The 17,040-nt window shown below is 45.6% G+C and overlaps 1 protein-coding gene across 1 annotated transcript in view; it reads right to left on the reverse strand.

Moving 5' to 3' along the window:
* WBP11 (WW domain binding protein 11) overlaps positions 1-17,040 on the reverse strand; it is a 142,133-nt gene that overhangs the window by 47,984 nt on the left and 77,109 nt on the right. The window lies entirely within an intron of this gene.

Below are 17,040 nucleotides of genomic sequence, written 5' to 3' on the forward strand. Positions count from 1 at the left end.
AAAACCTGTATCGAAACCAACAATAATAAGGTCAATGTGTCTGTCAGACTCTGTTTGGGGTTGAGGTTGTTTACCTCTGAAGTCGAAAGGTCCATCCTACTATGGCTAAGCAAACTGGGCCAAGTACAACCACTTCTGCAATTTACTCAGTGTTAGCACTGGCGAGCAGCCACAAGCCTCTCACTGAGGTAGTATGGGGGTGATTGAGCTCAAAGGTCAATAATGACAGAACCGTACAATAAATGTCAAGTCCAGCCCTGTGCTTGTCTTTACAAGAAAGAAAGGTACTTTAATACAAACTAGAACTAAATATAGCACACTATCACAACAAAATACAATTTGGTAATCTTAGGAGCTATTGGGCCTTGCTGCGTGGAGCTCCCATCCATTAATCCCTCCCAGTAATTCCCTTTGGTGTAAGTGATCAAATCCTCATTTTGGGGTTAAGAGGTATTAGCATGATTAAAGTTCAGATTAAGTGATCACGACTGAAGCGTTTGCGATCAGGCTCAGATTTAGTGTCACCACACAAGTGAATCAGCCCTAGGGGAACGGGCAGTTGTCCGACTGTCTTAGTGTTCTCTCTCCTGAGAGGAGGCATGCTAGCATACAGCGCCATCCAAGCATCCTGTACTCTTAGTAGTGAGACCAGCAAGAAGTTCACTTAGCAGCCCTGGCTTATCGTGGTCCAGATTGGATGATGGATGTCGCAACATAATTTGAGAGGTAATACATCAAAAAGAGATTTTTCATATTTTAAAGGGGCTTACTTCGAAGATGCCAACTATTGGAACATCAATCCTCTCCCATGAACTTGGTGATAATATAAATGGCTTATTCATACACAAAATTAAAGAAATGAAATAAAACACAAAAAAAGCTATCCCTTCAGTGCGATTGAGTCCAAGATGGATAGAAGCTTTTCGATCTTGTCTTCGTTCTAAGAGATACACGAAGACTGGTTCCAAGAACTCAGAACGAAAGATAAATCTGGTTCATCAATATACCACCCCAGCAATTTTTAATTTTTTGACTACTGAGATAAAAAAATAAATAAATAATAATAACCCCCTGAGGAGCCACCTTAAAGAGTCCTTAGTACAAGTTACGGTGCGTGAAACATTTAAGAACGTAGCAGTGATTCCCTGTTCAAAAAATGTACAGGGAAGATCGCTCAGAGTTCAAAATAAAAATAATAATTATAATAATTTACAGGCCTAGATCTTTCCTTCTCTATCGAGCCAAAATCTTAGAAGCCTACGTAGCTTAAAAAAAGTCAGACTTCCTTCAATCCCTTCAAGCAGTATTTCCCTCTGTGCATAGTACGGTATGAAATCTGTAATTCCAGCTGATGACCTGAAATGGAATTATGCCCAGGGATTAGTATCTTTCTTGGTGCTACTGGATTTGTCCGCTGCTTTTGGTATGATGGACTATAAGAATTTGGTCAGCTGTGTGGAGGAGCATGACCTTCAAGGGTTCTGTGCGAATTGGATTAAATCCATTTTAGCAACATTACCCACGCATATTTTTCGACAAAAGCAATAGTGTGGGTGGTCCCTTTTGGCTCCTCACTATCCCCCCAAACTTTTCAATTTAAATACTGAGGCACTGCTTAAAGGACTTGCATCAATGGGTTGCGGACTCCATAATTATCCAAACAATTCCCAATTATTACTTCATTTTGGATGGAACATCGACCTCTCAACTTTAATTTCAAAATACAATGAGCTTCATAGGAGACTGGATGAGCTCCAATCACAAAATTAAACAGACAAAACAGAGATTTTTATATTAAATAATAAGATGAATCTCTAGAACCAACTATATTGGCCCACAGAAATGGGATTGATGTTGGAGCCAAAAGCATGAGTCAAATGAGTCAGAGTTCTCATGGATAGTAATCGAACCATAAAACCTCAGGTCAGATCAGTGGTATCTACATGCATGTTTATGATGAAGATGCTTAGAAAATTTGAACCGCTACTTCTGTTAGAGGAGATGGCGGTGGTCCTCTACAGACTGGATTATGCCAGTTCCATTTATCTGATGCTACCCAACATTAATCTCCACAGACTACAAGTTATCCAAAATGAAGTGGCTTGTTTAATACATCAACTTCCAACATGTACTCATGCTACTCCACTGCTATTGCAACTTCACTGGCTTCCAGTAAAACAACAAATTCACATTTAAATGTATTGACTTGATATTCAACAGTTTGAGGGGCTCTAACCCTTACTTTTTGGTTATGGAGGTGGAAAAGTACATTACTCTACAAAACATAAGATTTGCACATTCCAACCTTCCTGCTATCGCTAACTTATGGAACTGTTGTTCAAATGGTTGCAGTTTTGTGGTATAAGCACCATTTGTTAGGAATTAAAATAACATCAGTCCACATCCCCTTCTTGGGCTGCTTCTTATGTGCCAAAGCTGTTAAAGGCACAAATTCAGTCCAACAGTATGCCACAAATGTCTTGCAATGATCAATATGTCCAAAAAAGACTATTTTGTGGATGGGTGATGGCGCCAACCCACTCCAAAAAAGGCAGAATCTTGGCATCCAACTGGCATTCCCCATTTCCACCCAATGACCAAGGTAGACTACAGTGGAGGACCCCAGCTTGCACTTGGTTGCCTTGATGGTCAGGTTTGTCTCCTCTATCCTGATCAACAACTGTTCTAGGGGCTTCAGGTGACACTCACACTAAACACCACAATGTCCTCTGAGCTCGACAACGAAACCTTTCCTAACCATCATAGAACATGGTCACCGGGTGTTCTAAAGAGGAAAGAGCATTCTTATACTCAAAAGGTATTACTCTAAACTAGAACAATCTATCCATTGTGGAAATACAGTCTTCTTCTTGGCACTAGGTGATGAGGCAATGAATAGCCAGCAGAAACTGGTCAAAAGGTAATCTGTTATTTTGCAGCACCAAACTCTGGGATCAGGAGTGCATCTGTCTTAGTGACTTAACGGAGGGCCTTGCAATCTATACAAAAGTGCAAGTCTGTGGAACCTTGCTTGGTAATCGTCATCAATGGGTTTCCATAAGGGACTTTGGGATTGCTCAAACATGTCGAAGGTCAATATCTTTCCCACTTCTGCCTTAATACATTCCTGTACTTGATCAGACAAATGATGTGCTGAGCTTCAATAGCAGACTACCTCCTATGTCTATGTCATGAACAGAGACAGGGTAAACCTTGCAGCCAGTAAAAAAAGATGGAACAGCATCCCAGTTACATTCTTTCTGCTGCCCAGGCATTAACCCAGGGCAAGCACTACCCCTCCAACAGATCCATCCTTCAGGTCACTGTGCAACAAATTAGAAAGATGCTCCCCGTCTTTCTAAACTTCCTCTGCCATAGCTATATTCACAGTGTAACCTCTCCAAAGTAAAGCCTTAACTCAGCTCACATGAAAAGCCCACCTGGGATCCTTATGGCACCTGTGTAAACCATGTAGTACACACCAAGGGGCTTCTGCAGTATCTTTTATATCCAAAGATCTAGGACAAAGAGGCTTCAAAACCAACACTTCCTGACCCTACTGGAACCAAAGTCAGCATCTTATTTCTGGTTATACCACTCCTTCAGGGAGCTCTTGCCGTGCTTGAAGGTATTGTTTCAACTCATGTATTCTCCCCCATCAACTTCCTGAGGCCAATCACATAGTCCACCACATCATTCTGAGGTGACTAAGTTCCTTCCCACCCACCCATGTCTGATCAGGGAGAGTAGGCCAAAAACTTGGTGCCCAAACTGAAGGTCAAAGGGAAAAAATACTCCTTACTGTGAAAGTTCCCTGTAAACAGGACAGGGCAAGACCCCACTCCCCCGGAGGTTCTCGAACAGAGTTCCCATCATGATCTTAAGGGTTCTGTTGATCCTTTCCATCAACCCATTTGTTTGTGGGTTATAGGTCATGGAGAAGTGGCCCAACTTACACCCACATCTTTCATGTAGAAGGAGATTAAATTGGTTCTCAAGGCTCCAGAAGTCACGGTCTTTGGAAATCCACACTAGAAAAAAAATCCCCATGAGATGCCATCCTACCATCATTGCAGTTATGTTCCGCTGAGGTACTACCTCTGAATACCTTGTGACTTCGACACGGCACGCCTGACCATTAAAATGGCGACCCAAGTGAAGCCTTTACCCACGAAGGGTTGCACAAGCGATCGGATGGACACCTTTACACAAGGAAGATACGTGGGCCCTATGTGACCTGAATTGCTCTAAGAGGGGCTTAATCTCAATAAGCTCAGGGAGGAACCCGTGAAACTGTAATGTGCCTGATCCTAAGATGGCTGCCAGAGGTCCAATGCCTGACACATTACACACTGAAAACATTGCAGCTATGAGAGCCATGGAAAGATGCAGTTGCCCACCTGAACTGGAGACCGGCCGAATGGAACACCAGGGGCAGAATCTCTTGCCTGACCCTGTGTTGGCCCCCATGAGATCAATCTGACTCAACTTGCCTGACTATGACATGGCAGCCTATCCTCATTCCCTTTCCTATCCTGCCACCCTCATCTTCTACACTCGCCCGTCTCTGGACTCAATGACCTTCGGTCACTTCCTGATCTTCACACTAAGCCGGCAGAGCATTAATAACATGGCCAATTCCCGATGGAGCCGCTTCGACAGCTATAGGGGAGATTAGCTCTGGCAAACAGTTATGGCCGTCAGCTACCCAGCTGGACTTTGGAAATATGTTTCGTCAGTTTCTCTGCTGCGGTCTCCTTCCTGTGGTCTCCCAACTCTCCTTGGTCTTGATTTTCTTGTTCGCTAGTAACTCCTGTCTTGACTACGTAATCAATCTGTAACTAATGTGAACTTTTTGTAACTTGTAACATGCGGTTACCTTATGTAAAGCGCTCCGATACCTCTCGGTCTAGCCAGCGCGGTATAAAACTCAAATAAATAAAGATATGGACCACAACAACAAATGTAAACATGTTGCCGGATGTTGAGGGTGCTTGAGGGAATGGGAACCAACAATTGCAATACCCAACCTCTCAAATTTAGCAAGTATAGCCGGCAGAGGAATTAACTGTACCTACTTACTTATCACCTAATTGGCAAGTGGGACACGTTCTACAGTGACTACAGGAAATTCCTGTGCACCAATTAAACCAGTAGCCTCTTACTAGCACGTGATTCAGGATTCAAGGGCCCACCGTAAAGCAGTCAAATTTTTCAGCTAAAATGATGTCTTTCAACCACTCCCAGTTTGACATGTTCTTGGGCCTCCCTCCAAAGTCCCACAAGTTTAGGCCACTCAACTTGGGCCTTGCAAAATTTCTCCCAGGCAGGTCATCCAGCAGCTAACTGCCTAGTGTTGAAGCTCTGGTAGTGAGCCAGGTTCTAACACCTGGTCTGCTTTGGGTTTCCCATTTTCATCACATCTAGAGGACAGACGATGGAAGCCAGTGTCAGTGGCATCTCAGAGTCTGCCTTGATCCATTTACTAAAGGCCCTAGTCTAGGCTGCTCTGGAATGGTCCCAGTCTCTTCCAGAGACTGGCTGTACTCTAGTCAATGGAGCTGATGCAGTCCAAGCCATGTAGGCTATCGGTCCTGATGCTAAACCACGGGTAAATGAAGTTACTGCTCAAGAGACAACCAGCATCTTGTTTTTCACTCACTCCAAAATCTACCAGGCCCGACTTGCCATTTATTTCTACACCAGCTTGGGCAATCAGATACTCCATGTCTTGCTCACTTGGCCACCAACGCTATAACACTTCACCAGGGAAAATATCCTTGAATTTGAGATACATTTTCTATCAACCATGGGTCATTAGGCACGTATTTCACGCATGACAGGGTCCTTCCTCCCATTGATGCCAGCTTCTAACACAAACGTCATGTCTGTTAATGAGCTTTAGAGTTTGGGTCAATTTTTTAAATATCCATTCCCACTAGGTTGAGGAAACCAGGGCCCTCTTCACCAACAAACAAAACACTCACTATCATGGGTGCAGCTGGTACAGTGCCTTTCTCATAACAGTCTTTCTTGTAATAACCCTCCACGCGGCACTTACGCCTAGCAATTACCTTGGGCTCAGAAGAACCTTCCTGTTGTAGCTTCTCCTTGTGTTGTTAGTGATTCGGAACCAGATTCTCTTTTTGGTTGCGTCTCCCTTGGAACCTTGGGAATCGCCCTGGCCCTCATCCTCTGGTTTGGAAATAGTCTGTTGAGAGTTCATATCTTTCCCTGTGTTAGAGCCATGCTGTTACAGTCCTTAGATAGCCCTGTTATCGAACCATTTATCAGCCAACACTGCAGTCTTCTCTGGATACCTTTCTGTCAGAACTGACGGGTAATGCATACGTGGGACAGAGAACTGCTCCACGAGTCACTCTAACTATGAACTGGTTAAGGGCATGAACATTCTTTGCCTCCATTACTTTATTTATTTTATTTTTATTTTCAAAGTTTTATATAGCGCGAACAAGATCTTTGCAGATATCAGAGCGCTTTACAGAAAACAAGGGCTGGGGGAAACAAGAGGGTGATTAAACAAACTATTGGGTACAATATAGTAGTCGGTAGTAAGTGAATAGCAAAATAAGATAGCAATCAGATAAAAACATAATACAAAAAGACAATCAGAAAACCAAAAATACAAGAAGGGAGCAGAGTCTTCGATCCAATAAAAATAGAGTTCAGGTGAATTTAGCCATAAGGATGGCTTTTACCTCTTTCTTAAAAAATGCAGTGGAGGAGATAAGCCTGGTTTCAGGAGGGAGTGCATTCCAGATCCTGGGTGCCATTCCCGAGAAGGAGCGTTTGTATGTTTTTTCCTTCCGGAATCTTCGAGGTTTCAGGAGGAGATTTTTTGTGCTTCTATTGGATCTCGAGCCTCCTGATATAGTCAGCTTTTGAGTGAGGTAGTCGGGTGACTTGTGGTGTACGGCCAAGTGTGTCATACAGGCGATTTTCAGCTGTATTCTGGCTTCAAACGGCAGCCAGTTCAGGGACTTTAAGTCAGGGGATATATGCGAATGTTTCCTTGATCCAGTGATAAGTCTCGCTGCAGCGTTCAAGGAGGCTCTTAGGGGTGCGGTTGTTGATAGGGGGAGTCCGCTGAGAGCCACAATTCCGTAGTCTATGCGTGGGATGACTAGGGATTGTACAGCAGTTTGGAAGTCCTTAGCTGGGAAGAAGGGTTTAAGTTTCCTCAAAGTGTTGATTTGGAAATTAGCTCCTTTGGTTGCTTTGCTAATGTGCTGCTGCATGTTGAGATTGGCGTCAAGTGTGATGCCTAAGGATTTCGCGGAGTCCACGATGGTGGGTTGGACATTGAGTGCAGTTAGGTGCTTGAGCCAGGTTTGGGTGATGGCGATTTTCGCAGGAGGTTAGATCAGAAGGAACTCAGTTTTCAGAGCATTTAGTTTGAGGTGGTTGTCGGCCAACCATGATTGGGTGTTTCTGAGCATGGAGTTCAGAAGTTTGAGGTCTTCCTGGGATTGTAGTTTGAGGTAGAGTTGAGTCTCATCGGCGTACATGTGAAAGTGTACATTAGATGCTTGAAGCAAGGTGGTGAGTGGTTCCATGACTAGGTTGAACAATGTGGGGGAAAGGGAAGATCCTTGTGGAACGCCTAATGTTACAGGCACAGATGAGGACAACACGTTGTTGATCTTGAACTTCTGAGACCGGTTATGTAGGAAGGAAGTGAACCATTTGAGAACAGTTCCCGGATAAACCCATTCTGGTGTTTAACAGCTCCAGCAGATTCTCATGTTTGACAGTGTCAAATGCTGAGGAGAGATCAAGTAGGATGAGGAGGCAGGAATCGTAGTGATCAAGGATTTGGAGGGCGTCATCAATTATGTGCGTCATAGCCGTTTCCGTACTATGTCTTGCTCGGAAGCCTGATTGATGAGGGTTGAGGAGGTCAAACTGATCAATGTGTTTTGTCAGTTGGAATTGTACGCATTTTTCCAGCAATTTGGCCAGGGTGGGGATATTGGGGATAGGGCGGCCATGCCCCGTTGATTTTAGGTTGAGTGGTAGTTATGCTGATGTGGCTGGGGTATCGGCTTACATCATTGAGGAGATCACTTCTTATATTATCAGTCTTTAGCTTAAAGAAAGCAGAGAAGTCTTCACAGGATGGTATATCGCTTGTTGTGCTGTTTGATTGTAGAGGTTGTTCCTTGGTTTGAGTTTTGACTAGTTCGAACAGTTTTCTTGGTCGGTTTTTTGCTTGGTCGAGCTGGAGGCTGAAGAAGTCAGATTTCGAGCGCTTGATTTTCCTAAAGTAGGCATTTCTCTTATTCTTAAGAGTTTTAAGGTGCAGTGCTGAGGGGTCTGATCTCCAGGTGCGCTCTGCCATCATACTATGGGTTCGAGTTCTTGGTGGAGACTCTCTTCCGTTGCAGGGGGGCGGCTTCGTTGATTATTGCGGTCATAGAGTCGAGGTAGAGGTCGGTCAGAAATTGTACGTCAGATGCACCCGAAGGGGGAAGGAGGAGACTGCAGGTGTGGGAAGGCAAGGAGTTGGGGGTAAGTTTCTTCAGGTCCCTTTTCCAGATCTTGGATTTGGTGGGTTGTGCCGGGTTAAGTTTAACTTTTTAGTTGATGAAGAATGTGATAATGTGGTGGTCTGACCAGTCACAGGGTTGGATTGCCCCCAGTTGGGTAGAGTCCTCTTTGGTGATAAGGTCGAGGATAGAGCCTTTGTCAGGTGTCGGGCTGTTGCAGATTTGGGTGAGGTCAAGCGCATTAAGGAAAGTTTTGAGACTATTCACCACTGCGTCATTCTGATCGTTCCAGTGGAGATTGAAGTCACCCAGGTAGATTTGAGTGTTCTGCCGTCCGGCATTGGATGAAATCGTGTCCATGAGTTGTTGGGTGAAGGTGAGGTTGTCCCCGGGCGGTGGTAGATGACATGTAAAGAGCATATAGGTTTGCCCTCGCTGGTGATATCGAGGCAGATGAGTTCACAGGAAGTGAGGGAGGGGGAGGTGACTTTAGTAACAGAGAGGTTGCTCCTAAAAATGCATGCGATTCCCCTGCCCGTCTTGCCGGTGCTGTCGAGTCTAATGATGTGGTAATTGGGGGGGGGACTAGAATGTCCATTATAGGTGTAGAGGATTCAGTTAGCCAGGTTTCAGTCAGAATGGCTAGGTCAAGGTCCATTGTTATGATGAGATCTGCGATGTCGGAGGAATGTCTAGGGGCCGATCTGCAGTTGAGTAGGATGCATTTGAGTTTGGGGGTTAGAGGGGTGGTCGAGGGTTCTAGAGAGAGGGGGACTTTTCTGAGGTTATAGGGGACAGAACTTCTGTTGCTTTGTGTGGGGGGCCTAAGGGGATTTGAGAGAATCGTGGGTATGGGGAGGTGTGTGGTGGTTGAGTGGTTTAAGGGACCTGGGACATATGAGCGGAGGAGGGTGTGTATGTCGTGGTCCGAAAGGGGATTAAGGGCGCGTCAGGGGTGGTTGGTGTGATTGCGAGCGGGGATAGAAGGCCAATGCGGGGAGTATTGAGTGAAAGGGTCTGTGGGGAGGGTGGGGGACTTGTTGGGCGAGGAAGTGGTGGTGGGTAGGGGGAGTCTGGGGTGTATGAAGAGAAGTTCTTTGATGGTGTGAAGATCTTCTTTGACTTGGAGGAGGGTGGACATAATCATGTCTAGAGTTGGATTGGGGATGGTGTTGGGGATGAGAGCCGTGGGCTGGTTGAACAGGGAACTAGAGTGGGGGGGGAGGGGTGCGCTAGCGTAAGTGCAGGGCTCTGCGGTAATAGTAAGTGGGATGGCATTCGGCAGGTGAGAGTTTGGGGGTGCGGGGTGTGGATGAGATAGGGGGAGGTTGGTGGCATAGGTGAGGGTGTTGGTGGGAGGCGGCGAAGGTGAGTTGGGGGATGAGTGTAGGCTGGAGATGGTGGGAGTGCAGGTAAGGTAGTGGGGGCTGAGAATGGGGGGGGAGAGAGGAGGAGGGGATAAGGTAAGGGAGGTGGCGTGTTCTGAGAGACTAGTTGGGAGAGTGGGGTAAAGGGGAGTGAGAGCGGCGGGGGGAGATAGAGTGGGAGATGGTCCTGCCGCAGGGAGGGGGAGATAAGTTCAGGGAGGTGGTGGTTTCTGCGAGGCTCGTAGGAGGTGTGAGGTAGGGGGTGTGGGGGTGTGGAGGGTGTATGAACGGGAGTAATCTACGCCTGTGATTGAGGGGTGTGACGAAGTTATAGCGGGTGAGTGACTGACTAGAGCGCTGGGGGGAGGGGAGAGGTGCGTGTCGTTCAGATGCTGTGCTAGGTTAGGAGTGTTAGACGATAGGAGGTGGAGGGTTCTTTTGTAGTCTTTAACCACTGAAGACACTGTGCTGGATTCATCATAAACCATCTGATTAGAGCTTCTTTCATTTGCTCATAGTTCATTCACTCAGCTGTAGGTTTTACTAGTGACTGTTGTACATTCCATGGCTAAACGACTCTTTAAAGTGGCAGCCTTTGACACATCATTCAAAGACTGTGCTCTACAAGTAATCTCAAAGCTCACATAGCCTTTTAAAATCTCTTGTCGCTCCATGTTTATGTACTACTCTAACCCACTCTACGTCACTGCACTTTACACCAATGCGTTCAACACCACTTTACTCAAAATCAAAGCACTCTACAACACTTCACACTAAGCCACTCTACTCTACAACACTCCATGACACTACACTCTAGGATGCTATACTCTATTAAACTATACTTCACAATATTCTATGTCAGTATACGGCACAACTCCACTCTACGATGCTCTAGTCAACTCCAGCTATGCCACTTTACTTCATTTTATACTACTACGACACAAAACTCCATTCTATGACACTATGCCAATCCACTGTATGTCACTCGACCCTACAACAGTACTCCACTCTATGCCACTCCAGACTATCTAATCCACTCTACAACACTCTATGCAACACCCTTTAAGCCACTCTACTCTGTTCTACACTGCTGCACAACACTCTAGGCCACTACACTCTACTCCATTCTGACTCTCTACACCACTCTACTCTAAACTTGGAGCCCTTCCACTTTGCATTCTACTTCTTCCATGACACAATAACTTCTTCGCCATTCAGCTCTACACCACTCCACCACCCCGTAACACTCCACTCTACAACACTCTACACCACTCACATTTAGACATGCTATGGTACAAGGCAAAAAACATATAAGAAAAGCCAATAGCAAGACTCCTGCTGTTGCCAATGCTGGTTTGAAAGACAGAGCGAGCCGCAGGAAACCCTGTGCTAAAGGTAAAAAAAGAGCCTGACAACACAGAGCTCTCTCTCTCTCCCTACCTCCCTGTGTTCCTAACACTGTACCCACCACAGTGGTACTCCTCTCCAAACGTTTCTTTAACTGGTCTCTAATGTAACTAAAAAACAACTAAATGCCATGTCCTAGTTCCTCAGAACCAATCAAAAGCTGAACCTTTAACTTTGCATCAGCCATAGTATTGTGCATGTTCTAATTTCTACATCCTGGGCATATTGCCCAGGATGCAGGAATTTGCTGAATGGTTACTGAAAGGTGGAACTAAACAATCCAAATTATTTAAAAAAAAAAAAATACAATCCTGATCTACATAAAGGCTAAAAGTTACCATACAAGTGCTCATGATGTGTATAAAAAGTTGAAAAATAATGAGTAAAGCAACCTCAAATTAAAAGGACAGATACAACGTTATACTATTTGTTAAAAAAACAAAGCTAAATGAGCAATCTTACTAAGGTTAAAGTCAACATTCTCCGTCAGCCTAATAAGATGGCTGCAAACCAGGTCCTTTGTTTTTAAAAAGAATACACTCAGAAGTCTCACCATATTGCCTATAAATTTAAAGTTATTACCAGAAAAGCAATAGACAATATCCATTTTGACACCAAGGCTGGAAAATCTGAAACAAAGTTTTAGAGGTTATTCCTCCCCTTAAAAAGACATGGTGAATAAACAACAGATGTGATAGGGACTCTTCGTTAGGCCCACACAGATGGAATCATGCACTGTTAAAATGACAATATCGAGTCCAAGGTGACCTGAAGTCAGCGATGGGTACAAGAAGCAAGGAAAACCTCAAGTACTTGTGTCTTATTATTTGTTTTCCTGCTTCGGTCAGGTACCATTGGGATGGATTGGAAGAAGGGGGAGGGGGGTGGGGTGAGAGGAGGAGTTTGAATTGTTGGGTCCAAAGTTCAATATTAACTCTTGACAAATCAGTATCTTGAAATATTAGCTAAGTAAAATTATTTGGCTATTTTCCCTTTGATCGTTTAATAACATGATTTTGGACAATGGATACGCTTGTGACGTTGTGTCTGGCACCGCCTTCTTAGGAAACCAGCCGGGCGTGCTGCGTTTTAAAGGGGCCACGTCGTGGCACGAAGACAGACTGAATGTTTACCGTTCACCTAGGTGGGAACTCACCTGGACTGCTGGGGGACACTCTGCTTGCCGAGTCCACCGCCGAGAGTCACGTCGAGCAGGACAAGGGCGCCGGAGCGCAAAAGGAGCACAGTTACACCATCGCCATCGGCGCCGGCAGCCTCTGCGGCGGCGCACTACCAGCGCTACCAGCGACCTAATTGGAGCGCCAGGAGGCGCATAAAGACGACGGAGTCCCGGTGAGCGGGGGGAACTCACCTGGACTGCTGGGGGACACTCTGCTTGCCCAGGCCACCGCCGAGAGTCACGTCGAGCGGGACAAGGGCGCCGGAGCGCAAAAGGAGCACAGTTACACCATCGCCATCGGCGCTGCCGCCCCGGGACTGCTAATCCCGGCAGCCTCTGCGGCGGCGCGCTACCACGACCTAATTGGAGCGCCAGGAGGCGCATAAAGACGACGGAGTCCCGGTGAGCGGGGGGAACTCACCTGGACTGCTGGGGGACACTCTGCTTGCAGAGTCCACCGCCGAGAGTCACGTCGAGCGGGACAAGGGCGTCGGAGCGCAAAAGGAGCACAGTTACACCATCGCCACTGCCGCCCCGGGACTGCTAATCCCGGCAGCCTCTGCGGCGGCGCGCTACCAGCGACCTAATTGGAGCGCCAGGAGGCGCATAAAGACGACGGAGTCCCGGTGAGCGGGGGAAACTCACCTGGACTGCTGGGGGACACTCTGCTTGCCGAGTCCACCGCCGAGAGTCACGTCGAGCAGGACAAGGGCGCCGGAGCGCAAAAGGAGCACAGTTACACCATCGCCATCGGCGCTGCCGCCCCGGGACTGCTAATCCCGGCAGCCTCTGCGGCGGCGCGCTACCAGCGACCTAATTGGAGCGCCAGGAGGCGCATAAAGACGACGGAGTCCCCGTCTCGCGGGACGGGGGCGGGACGCCAGGCTAAGCCCGGGCAAAGGGCGGGCCCTCTGTGGCCCTCAGAGGCCAGAGGAGGTCGGGGCGGGGGCACCCCTCTAACATCATTAATTAAGGTACTTTATTTTTCTTTGACTGTTTGACATCTGTGGATGAACTGAGGCATATTTATACCCCCTTTGACTATTATCCAACTGACTTGCTTTTCTTGACCTTCATTGGACTATATGGTGCACGGCCCATTACTCTGCCTCAGTTGTCGCCTGTCCTGCCTGAATAGAACTGTTATTGGAACCTACTTTGTGCATTGATCAGTAGCTTAGTATTCTTTTACTATGTCTTCAAGGGGCAGTCGCAGCAAGACCGCAGCTGGAGGAGCCCCAGTGATCGGCCCTATAGACAATTTTATAACTAGAGCTAACGATGCCATAGACCAGGGCATTTTACTCTTGGAACGCAGGGTCTCGTAAGATCTAGCCCAAGCTAAAAGATCATCTCTTGGTCTTATTGCTTCGGCAACTACACCAACCCAGGCTAGACCTAGTAATATTAGACCCTTAATTAATGTACGTGCTGATATCCACACTATACCAAATGAGGTAAATCTATCAACATCAATTCCATTGATAGATTCTGAGACAGATATAAGCACGGATCTGAAGAAAACTCCCAACTTATCTATCAATCCTACCCCAGAAGTAATATCTGTAGACAGCACGAGGCAATTAAGAGGCAAGCGGGAGGGTGCTATTCAAAAACAAGTACAACATGCACCAAAGCCCTGTACGTCTAAGGTTAGGAAACCTAGTTTGCTTAAGCGAAAGACTAGGAAAGGCGTTATTCCTAACCCCTACTCAAGCACGAGCAGGACAAAGGAGACTATTGAGGTAGACAGTGAGGAGCACCATGGGGGGATGATAGGCACTGACGGCAAACTTGATACCAACATTGCAAACGACCGCTTGCTGGAAAGAATGGGTGAACTATTTAGCATCTATTTGTCACCCATAGAAAGCAGGCTTACTCGTATAGAAAAACAAATAGCTGAATTAAGTTCCCTATCAAGAATATCTCCGAAGAAGGTGCCCCCAGTGGTGTAGGAGCTAAATCAAGTTCCTTAAAATCTGTATGCACCAAATCTAAGAACCCCCAAGTGTCAACTATAAATATAATACCTAAACCCCCGCAGGCCTTAGATAAAGGGACTACTGTCAATCAGTCAGTAGCTAACCCCAGCACTACCAACGTAGCACTAGAGCCAAGGAAGGACAAAAATACTGCACAACTGATGGGGATCCCATTGAGTCGATCCCATAACCCACCAAATGATTCCCTTATGGTTCAGCCTCCCCAAAAAATTATTAGGCAGATTCCATCACACATTAACTTACCACCTGAGTGTGGGGCATACGTGCTGGTTCTAGTCAATGTTTCAAAACTAAGGAAGGATCAAGAAGAAACCCCTATATCCCTTAAAAACAAAACCTTACATTGGCTAATTGCAAACTGCAATTTTCCTATAGAAGGGGCAAGGGAGATCATCCACACCCAGAGTGGGCTGGATAGGCCCACTGAGAAAAAAGTTTGAGGGGGATTGCATAACAATAAACTTTAAAAAACCCCAATGGGCGGAAAAAACATTGGCTAGTGCCCCATTACCCTCACCAAGGGAATTTAATACTACTCTCCTTCCATTGGGCTATTTTTATAGACCTCTGATCTCCCCTAAACAAACTATGGCGAATAATTTCGCCATTCCGCATCAGGATTTGAATTTTGGAGCTAGGATTAAATCACCACTTTTTTCGCAGAACCAAGACTTTAACCATCTGAATGGCCCTACCTGGCGTCACCAAGCCCTTATGCCAACACATCCTCTGTACTATCCGCAACTCCCAACTATGCATCATTATGATCACAGGGAAAGGTCATATCCAGTATTTACCTCTAATCAATACACAACGATGAATGAAGCTAGGCCACTATTTAACATTCCCACTCATAATCGGTTTGATTACTTTTCTAATTTAGATGAGCAGGATTGACTGGATAAAACGGCTGATATTAATACCAGTAGTCAAGTTACAAGTAGTCAAGTTACAAATAATAGATACGAGGGACACTTATCAGCTGATGAATGCTTAAATCAGAATAATCCAGCGAATTATATGAATGTCAATAGCGCCCCACTAGTAGTTGTTAATACTATTAAGGACACACCGAGAAGTGTTGGGAGTAAGCCCATTAATCATCGTAGTATCCATGGGTTATCAATTCTCAGCTGGAATGTGGCGGGGCTGGAATCTAGGCTTTCAGACCCCGCATGGGCTGAGATAATTGACGGCATGGATATTCTTATGTTCCAGGAGACATGGGCTGTTGGGAATTTATATATAGAGGGTTACCACTGTTTTAGTTTAACATCACCCAAACCTAGTTTTGGTCGAGCCGTGGGTGGCTTGTTCACTGGGATTAAGATCTTGGCCGGTGGTTCAATTAGAGACTTGTCCAGTGATAATCCGAATATTCAAATCCTTGAATACAAGTTAAAATCAAAGACCAGGATTTATTTAACTAATTTTTATAACAATGACTTATCATGTACCGAATAAGAATTATTTGGCACTATCAAAGGTTCTAAGTAAATTGGAATGTAGTTTATCATTTGATACAGAGTCAGGAATTTTAATTGGGGGTGATTTCAATGCCAAACTAACAAAGAGTCATGGGACTGAGGATAGGACTTACCAAGATCAAGCGGAACGCAGGGGCACTGAACTAGCCAATATATTAACTGAATTTGCCCTTGACGACGCTATGAGAATAGGTTATAGTCCTAGTGCCCCCCATGCCCCCACGTTTATAAGTAGGGATAGCAGCTCCACTATCGACTATATATTCATGTCACCCCATTTAATAGATTGTATAGTAAAGACCACAGTGACGGTGTCATCACTTAGTGATCATAATCCCTTGATAGTAACCTTGAACCTTGCACCTAGCCCTGTTTTTATGAATCTGAATGGTGCAAGGGACATTACACCCTCAATTGATGGTTTACGATTAAAATGGAGGGGGGGTTGACTGTGGGGCAATCTTGGATAGTGTACAAACTTCACACCCGCACTTGATTAAGTCTTGCCTGTTTATGGATGGTAACCCTGATAAGATAATCGCACATTTTGAAGTACTGTGTTCTACTATTAAAACTCTTTTGTCAGTTCCATTACCTAAGGACGGTAAAGATCCACGGTGGTTCGACTCAGCCTGTTCATTGGCTAATAAGGAACTAAGGCAGGCACTCAACACTAAACCTAGGTGCAAAATTACCATCCAAATAGCCAGGAAACAATATAAAACTAAAATAGCAGAAAGAAAGGCGATACTGCTCTCTGAACAGTGGGAATCCCTGGTGATTAGCGCAAATTTGGGCGGCAGCGGTCCTTTTTGGGCCGCTGTTAGGAAAACAAGAGAAATGGGTAAGAAGCTTACTTCAATTAGCTGCAATATAACCAGCAGTGTATGGGAAACCCACTTCTCTAAAATTTACGCAGCCCCACCAGAGGAGCCGTTCACTTCTAATTTAGGATCATTGGGCGGCCTACAGATCAAAGCCCATGAAGTTGAATTAGCTATAAAAGAGAGCACTGGAAACAAGGCGCCTGGTCCTGATGGTCTGCCCATTGACATCATCAAATATAATTCTGATTTATGGGCG

Source organism: Lissotriton helveticus, chromosome 1_1 (assembly GCF_964261635.1).
Source record: "Lissotriton helveticus chromosome 1_1, aLisHel1.1, whole genome shotgun sequence".
Classification (NCBI taxonomy): Eukaryota; Metazoa; Chordata; class Amphibia; order Caudata; family Salamandridae; genus Lissotriton; species Lissotriton helveticus.